Genomic DNA, 9,262 nt, shown 5'->3' on the forward strand with positions numbered 1-9,262 from the left:
CTTTCTTGACCTTCGCTCCACCCGTTGTCTCTCTGCCCGTGTCACTGCTTTCTCCAGGAGTCTTGTAGTTACAACGGTCCACCTCTCTCAGCATTACACTTTCATACAATCATTCCCTTTTATACCCATTCATACCCTCATTCCCTTTCATACCCTCATTCTCTTTCATGCCCTCACTCCATCATCTATCTACGTCAGAAGTACACTACATCCATTCTACTTTCCATCCTCTGTCTTTAGAGCGTCTTCAACACACCATCAATCATCTTCACTCGTGCAAGGGACTTTTCTTCCTTCTCAACTCCTGTCCTCCTCTCTTATAATATCTCTTCCTCCCCCCCTTCCCTTTCAGTTTTACCCCATTAACCTTGGCTCCCTTCCATCGTCACCACTCCGTTCCCAACTATTTCTCAACATCCACTACCTCCACTCACCTTCCCCAACCATAATTTCCTTCAAACTAGTTCTCCAACAACGTCTGTCATCGAACAAGTTCCTTCTCCGCCACCTCCACCAACTTCTCTGTCCGCCACCACTATAATTAGCTCCGTTTCCACACCGCCACTTCTCTAAGAGTCCTTACATCCCAGTGAGAGTCTCCTCACCACCATCAACTCTATTTTCCCAATAGTTCCCCGTATTTTACCCAAGCGCCTCCCTTACTCATTGTCACAAACTAGGCTCCCTCTTATCTCTCTCAACGTCAAGTCTCTGTTGGTCTGTTCTCTCGCGTCTCTCACATCTCCTATTCTCCTATAATTATAACTTCATCCCTGTTCCCTTCCCCTCGTCTTTATATTTGTTCCCCCTAATCATTCTTCTTCCTCCTCGATCCTGCTCTTCATTCTTCTCCTTAACCTTCTTCCTACACATGTTTCTTACTATGCCATCCTTTTTTATTCATCCTCGCCCCTTCCCTTCTCTGTTAAACCCTGTTCCTTTACCTTGTCGTCCTCCTTTCCCTTCTACTATTATACTTGCACCTCCTTTACCTTCCACTCTTACCTCTCGTCCGTCCTCCCCCACTTCTCCAGGGCGTGGGTACGCCAGGCTGTCATCCTTGAGTGGCTGCCTAATTAACCCAACAAGACACTGCTCTCAAGACTTGCTTAGCACACCTTCATCACAGTGCATACACACACACACCAGGATGTCTGGTGCCTTGTATGAGCCAAACATGTCAAGTGCTATGTTTCCTTTTACAAGGAAATGTTAAACACGACATATTTTTTTATATTTAAAAATATTATCCCAATTAGTACAATTGGAATAATACATTGAATTGATTCCCGAGCTACACATGGTGTAGAGTAAATGGTTCCCGAAATACACAAGGAGTTGAGCAGATAGTTCCCGAGCTACACATGGCGTTGAGTAGATGGTTCCTGAGCTACACAAGACGTTAAGAGGGCTTATTAGTGGTTTATTAAAAGTTGTTCAATTTCAATCAAGCGTTTTTGACTAGTTGTATATGAAAAGAGCTGTAACTAGTCCAAGGTTTAGAATCGCAGCCTAAATAGAAAGGGAGAAAAAATATTTGTTTATCAACAACTTGTCTATATTTTCAAAAATTAACTTAAAATACAAGTGTCAACTGAAATCATTTCTATGACACTCAGCCAGCATAATAGCATTTAATAAAGGATTTCAAGAATGTTTTTTATTCAATACTAGCAGTACCCGCCACGCGTTGCTGTGGCTCAGTCTGGTAACATGGAAAAAAAAGAAAAGAGAAAGTGGACGTTTCTAATATGTTTAATTTCACAATGCTTGTGGGTATACAATATTTTTTGTTGTTCCACTGTCTGTGGAAATATAGAGATTGTCTGGGTTGCCGACTCTAGAACACGCAACATATAATTGTCCATGTGAGAACCAATCCGTGTCTAGCTATAAACTGCACAATTCAAAAGATTGGCCCGGAGCTTTGTTGATGGTAATTCCAAACGCCAATCGAATTGGAAATTAGTCCCTTATATTGAAATGGCATATCTGTTGGAATCATAGGAATGCGAGGAATGAGAACAACTTCACCTTTGAGAGGTCCTGTCAAGATTGTGGCTGTTACGACGTAGCTGATTAATTTTTTTACTGCAAGGCGCGTGGCGTTGCAAAGTTTTGGCTGGTTGATATTTCGCAACATGATAATTGGCACGCCGATTTTCAATTGCCGTACGTGTGATGGTATTCCTGGCAGATCGAGTGAATTCAAAAACTTTATTGGATAATTAACCGCCTCATGTGCTTCCTCAACAGTGTCGACGGACTTGTATGTAACTGCCTTGCTATGAATGTTAGACTGAGCAATATTGTTAAGTTAGTGGACGTCTTTTTTCTTGGCCGCAAGAAGAGCTCATTCATTCAGACTATTGTGATTCTTATAATTGGTTTTAACATTGGGAAATACTTTTTCAACAAATTCTTCTTTTTACGTCACTAAATTGTAGAAGTTTTGAGGCAATGAAATTCGTCCTGAGGTCAGATCAACCAGCACGTTTCCGTTCCCAATTTCCAGAAATTGATGTGAGAATATCCCAGCTGATGGATCGTTTTGCTACTAGACATCCATATTTGTAGTTAATTTTAACGTCTTTACGTGGCGCCACAAAGTAGAGTATTTCAGGCGAGAATTTATTTCGTCCGCTGGTGTCGATCGAGGAATTACAGGTAATGGTTGCCTGAAATCTCCTGCTGGCAACACTCATGCGTTCTCAAATGGTCTGATGTTTCCACACAAATCTTGCAATGATCGATGAAGAGCCTCGAGCGATTTTTTTTAGGCCATTGTGCATTCATCCCAAACAATAAGTTTATATCTGTGCAATGCTTTGGAAATGCTGCACTTGGGAGTTTCAATGAATTGCATGATAAGTGGCAATTTCATAGCCGAAGTAGCAGTTCCTCCACCTGGTAGCAATGTCGCAACTATTCTGGACGATGCAAGAGCTAAGGTTATGCCATTTTAGGATCGAAATGCTGCCAGAATCAATCTAACTAGGAAGGATTTACAGTTCCTCCTGGCGCATCTAAAAAGATTTCTCCAAACCCGTTTTTGACCCTTTGAATCATTTGATTGTAAATGCCTTTTCGCTCAAGCGTTAGCTGAAGAATGTTTGACTGCACATTTGACAACAGATCATCCGTGTTGTAATTTTGTTCCCGACGCAATTCTACATCGAACGAAGCAGAAGCAGATCGATTCGGTGATGGCATTTCCAATTTTTTGAGAACTTTGTTCGCGATTTCTAAGCACAAATCTTCAGTCATTATCAATGCTTCGTTGTAGGTTTCTGATGTGAAATCTATGTTCATATTTGAATTTTCCTTGCGTATTCGACGGATAATATCTTCAGCCATGTGCGATATATATTTCTCCCATAACTCTGATGGAGACGAAGGTGGTCAATATGATTGCAAACAATACTCGAATTTGATTTGGATGTGACGTGTTGGACGCTTCATTAATTCATACATCCCAGTGTCGGTCATTCTCCAATAAATTAAGAGCTTGACATGCACTACGGAAAGTGGCATAAATTATGCCGTTGACAAATCTCAATGACTGGAAAGACGTTGGACCTGGCACGTTTACCAACAGCATGAGAAGAAGGAAGCACTCATCTTGATTGGGATGCCCCGTGTGCAGTCTGCCTATAGTAGTTTATTTGAATATGCCAGGTTGTCCGTCGACTCACTCTCCTCGTTTGCGTCCTTCAAATGATTTTCTACTCGTATTCTTTTTTTTTTTTGAGATATATACAAGAGTTGTTACATTCTTGTACAGCCACTAGTACGCGAAGCGTTTCGGGCAAGTCCTTAATCCTATGGTCCCTGGAATACGATCCCCTACCGCGAAGAATCGTTTTTTCATCCAAGTACACATTTTACTGTTGCGTTAAACAGAGGCTACAGTTAAGGAATTGCGCCCAGTAAATCCTCCCCGGCCAGGATACGAACCCATGACATAGCGCTCGCGGAACGCCAGGCGATTGTCTTACCACAACACCACGGAGACTTAATTCTATGTGTAATATGTAGGCACTTCCGAGCACAGCAGTGTTTTTGCAAACGCATCCTTTTGACATAACGTGAAGAAAACAGTTAACGTTGTAGCCGGTGGATTCATGGCTGTTTGTTGCACATTTGCAGCTGTGAAATAAACGTGTTATACATTTTCTTGTTTAAAAAAAAATAAAAATACTAACGAAAAATTTCAATTCAAATGCAGATCAATCGACACAGCTCAAATTCACCACCAATTGCATTGAAAAATTAGATGAACAGTTACAAAAACGAAATGAAAACCATGAAAAAGAAACAAATAAGCTATACCAACGAAATGAACGGTATGGAAAACAACACAGCTCAACTCCAAGGCAACGTCACACAAAACAATTAAATCAAAATGAAAATAAATCAAAATCCACAAAAATTCAATTTATCAATGCAATCGGGAACATTGAAATGGAATCGTAAGATATTTTGTATATCGTGTGTTGCTCTTACGTGCAACAGATGGCGCTGTTTAAAAAAAAAAAACGCATGTTTACACCTGTCACAGGTGTGACATCTAAATAGTTTGTATATAAAAACACGCACGTATTTGAATTGAACGTTGTGTCAAAATTTGAAAGCAATCGGTGAAGAACTTTCGGAGATTATAGCGTGTGTTGCTCTTACGTCCTACAGATGGCGCGGTTTAAAAAAAAAAATGTTTTTTTCCTGTCACAGGTGAGGCATGTATATAGTAGGTATATAAAAACACTCGCCTATTCGAATGCAATGTTGTGTAAAAATCAAATGTTGATTGTTGTTGTGTAAAAAGCAATCGGTAAAGAGGTTTCGAAGATTTTCCCGACATGAAAAACACACGAAAAACACAGCTTTTCAAAAAAAGCATGTTTCTTCCCGTCAACGATGTGAAATCTATGTAGTATGCATACAAAAACCCGCTCAGAGGCGAATGGAACGTTGTGTGAAAATTTCAATGCAATTGGTGAAGCGATTTTAGCAATTTTGAACAAACGAACATTTCCATTTTTATTTATATAGAAAGCATGTGTGTTGCTTACAAGCAACAGATGGCGTGGTTTTTCAAGAAAAGCATAGTTTTACCTGCAACAGGTGTGGCATCTATACTTATAAAATCGAAATGAACGGTATGGTAAAAAACACAGCTCAATTCCAACACAATGTCACACAAAATAATTCAATATAAAAGAAAATAAGTCGAAATCTATGAAAACAAAATTTATCAATGCAATCAGAAACACTGAAATGGAATTCGTTACATGTTTATTATAGTGTGGATGTGCTATTATGTGCAACAGATGGCGCTGTTTTCTAAAAACGCATGTTTTTACCTTTCAAGGGGTGGCATCTATATAGTAGGTATATAAAAAGACGCGCCTATTCGAATGTAACGTTGTGTCAAAATTTCAAAGCAATCGGTGAAGAACTCTCGGAGATTACAGCGTGTGTTGCTTTTACATCCAACAGATGGCGCTGTTTTTCTAAAAAAACATGTTTTTTTCCCCGACACAGGTGAGTCATGCATATAGTAGATATATAAAAAGACGCGCCTATTCGAATGCAACGTTGTGTCAAAATTTAAAAGCAATTGGTAAAGAGGTTTCAAAGATTTCCCTGACCTGAAAAACGCATGAAAAACACTGTTCAGAAAAGCATGTTTTTTTTACCGTCACAGACGTGACATCTATATAGTATGTATATAAAAACCTGGCCGGATGCGAATGGAACATTGTGTGAAAATTTCAAAGCAATCGGTGAAGACCTTTTGGAGATTAGCCATTTTGAACAAACGAACATTTCCATTTTTATTTATATAGATATGCTTAGTTTTACTAATAACAGTATGTACAATTCCCATGAAAAATTATGCAATATATATGTATAAACATATTAATGAAACTGATAAATGGTCGTATGAAAATAATAATTAGTTGAGTTTGTAGAACCAACAAATCTACATATAAGGAGTAAGTTTCATGTAAATTCCATAATAAATGAAAGAGTAGATCCGGCTTGTAGGTGTAAATTACTTACTTAAACAAAATGAAGTAAAAGATTCTATCACATGTGGCTGACGTTGACGTCGACTGATTATCTTCAAAATTGGCACCCTTACAGGGAATGTGTTCAGTAAGGTGTACAAGTTCCGTACAAATCGCTAAAAAAAATATATATATAGTTACATAAAAATATGAAGTTTAATCCTTTATTGGATGCTATTGTGATAGCAGTGTTATAGAAATAATTTCAGTTGACACTTATGTTTGATGTTAATTTTTTAACATTTTGAACATCAATTGCAGATAAGTTTTTATTTTTCTTCTCCCTCTCTGTTTCAACTGCGATGCTGAAACTTGGACCAGTTGGAGCCCTTTTCATATACAACTATTCAAAAAAGTTTGATTGAAATTGAATAAAATTTAAAACACACAACTATGACCCCTTAAGCAGATAGTATCCGAGCTACACAGAGCGTCTTTGTGTAGCTCTCTTCCAGAGCTACAGAGTTCCAGAGCTACAGAGTTCCAGAGCTACACAGTTCCAGAGCTACACAAAGCATTGAGAAGATGGTGACATAATTTTACAGTTCATCATAAAATACGTCGCCTTCAGTGAGAGTTAGTTCCCATCATATCCATGCTCATGACTGATTTGAGCACGGGAGGTTTTGGCGTGTTTGGTGCGTTAAATATTTTTAACTAGACCTAACCTCTCTTTGGCAGGTCTTTAATGATCGCTGGCAATTCAAACGGCATTAGAAGCTTCCGAGTCACATTTGAACTTTGATGAAACACCGCAACCTTGGATTGTAGCCAATCGGAGCGTCCGGCTGGAATGTCGTTATGTACGTCAACCTGGGTGTTTGTCTGTCCTGTCCTGGGACGAGTAGGCTGAGCTTGGTCTCTCTCTCTCTCTCTCTCTCTCTCCTCTCTCTCCTCTCTCTCTCTCTCTCTCTCTCTCTCTCTCTCTCTCTCTCTCTCTCTCTCTCTCTCTCTCTCTCTCTCTCTCTCTCTCTCTCTCTCTCTCTCTCTCTTTCTTTCTCTCTTTCTCTCTTTCTCTCTTTCTCTCTTTCTCTCTCTCTTTCTCTCTCTCTCTCTCTCTCTCTCTCTCTCTCTCCCTCTCCCTAGTCAAGAATTTTTTCCTAAGAGACTTGTGCAAAGATCCGATACTACTTGAAAAAGGAAAGGTGAATTAACAGTGGGAGATGACAAAGAATATATCAACTTCTGGTGATCAGATGTGGTAGCAGCGTTGATAATCTTGTGTAACACCTCTGTAAATGATGCACAGTTCTGAGAAGCTGGAGGAGGAATGTGGACATCTAAGAAGGGTGTCCTGTAGTCTGAGGAGAGAGAGGTGGATGATACCTCGGTCAAAGGTACACAATCAAAAGAAGAGAGGACGACAAAACTGGCCCCTAAGATGGCTGTTCTGTAGTATCAACAGATAAACGTTTCGCTTGTAAACCTTTCTCAAGAGCGAGCATGTGTCTATGATGATGACCAAATATTTTGGTGACACTCCCAGGGAGTTTTATCCTAAAGCAAGAGAAACTAAGTGTCTTCCCTGGTGTTCATAGGAGTGGACAATGTGTCCAGAGGAGTGGACAATGTGTCTACAGGAGTGGACAATGTGTCCAGAGGAGTGGACAATGTGTCCAGAGGAGTGGTCAGTGCACTACAAGTCAGCGGCAGTGTCAAGTGTCAAAGGCTTCACGGATGCTCAATAACTGTGTTTCTGCTTTGTTAGCCCAAGCATCGACGGCAGGCTGGAAAAAGGAACAATGCATATACATAAAATTAAATGTCAAATATCATTAAATTCTTACACCTAGACAGACAGGTGTTCCACCGTCGACTCGTCATTCATACATAACTCTCATACAATGCATGTGGAAGGTATTGAACCCTGGAGCAGGTTTACCTAACCTAACCTAACCCTGGAGCAAGTTTACCTAACCTCTTTGTCGTCCCGGCTGCCTTGGATATTTAGTACTGCTGTGAAAGACGATAGATATATGTGGAATTAATGGTTCGCTCTGTTGTGAAGACACGAAAACTTGTGACCAGACCACACACTAGAAGTTGAAGGGACGACGACGTTTCGGTCCGTCCTGGACCATTCTCAAGTCGATCGACTTGAGAATGGTCCAGGACGGACCGAAACGTCGTCGTCCCTTCAACTTCTAGTGTGTGGTCTGGTCAACTTCAGCCACGTTATTGTGACTCATCGCCTGCACGGAAACTTGTGTTTTTTTGTTTTTGTTTTCAAGATTGACCATCTCTATATTTTGTTTTGCATAAAAAAGTGATGAGTGAGTACTATAAATACGATTTAATGATGCCAAAACCGAGTTGTAGGGAAAACTATTTTTTCCGGAACGTAATATGGTGGAAGAGTAATTTGAATTGGGAAGATGAACGTTTGCTTTCTGTTGTGCTTAAATCGCAAGGTGTGCGCACTCACCTAGCTGGCGTCTTTAGTTATAGAAGTCAATTATATTCTGTTCCGTTTTCTCTTTAATCTTTGTCACATGAAACTTTCAAAGTATTAATGCTTTTGATTTTTACAAGTTTTTCACTTAAATAATTCGAACCGTCTACAGCACTTGTCGAAAAAAAGAAATTTAGTATATATCTTCGGCACCTCTGTTTTCTTAGCTTAAATCTGTGAACTCTTGTTCTTAAAGTTACAGGCTTACATAATTCCTTCTTGTCTAATTAGTCGACTCTTATTACTATGTAGTGTGTGATAGTGAGTGTACTCACCTATTTGTGCTTGCGGGGGTTGAGCTTTGGCTCTTTGGTCAAAGAGGTGTGTGTGTGTGTGTGTGTGTGTGTGTGTACTCACCTAGTTGCATTCACCTAGTTGTACTCACCTAGTTGTGTTTGCGGGGGTTGAGCTCTGGCTCTTTGGTCCAGCCTCTCAACCATCAATCAACAGGTGTACAGATTCCTGAGCCTATTGGGCTCTATCATATCTACACTGGAAACTGTGTATGGAGTCAGCCTCCACCACATCACTTCCTAATGCATTCCATTTGTCAACCACTCTGACACTAAAAAAGTTCTTTCTAATATCTCTGTGGCTCATTTGGGCTCTCAGTTTCCACCTGTGTCCCCTTGTGCGTGTGCCCCTTGTGTTAAATAGCCTGTCTTCATCTACCCTATCAATTCCCTTGAGAATCTTGAATGTGGTGATCATGTCCCCTTTAACTCTTCTGTCTTCC

Source organism: Procambarus clarkii, chromosome 39 (genome assembly GCF_040958095.1).
Source record: "Procambarus clarkii isolate CNS0578487 chromosome 39, FALCON_Pclarkii_2.0, whole genome shotgun sequence".
NCBI lineage: Eukaryota > Metazoa > Arthropoda > Malacostraca > Decapoda > Cambaridae > Procambarus > Procambarus clarkii.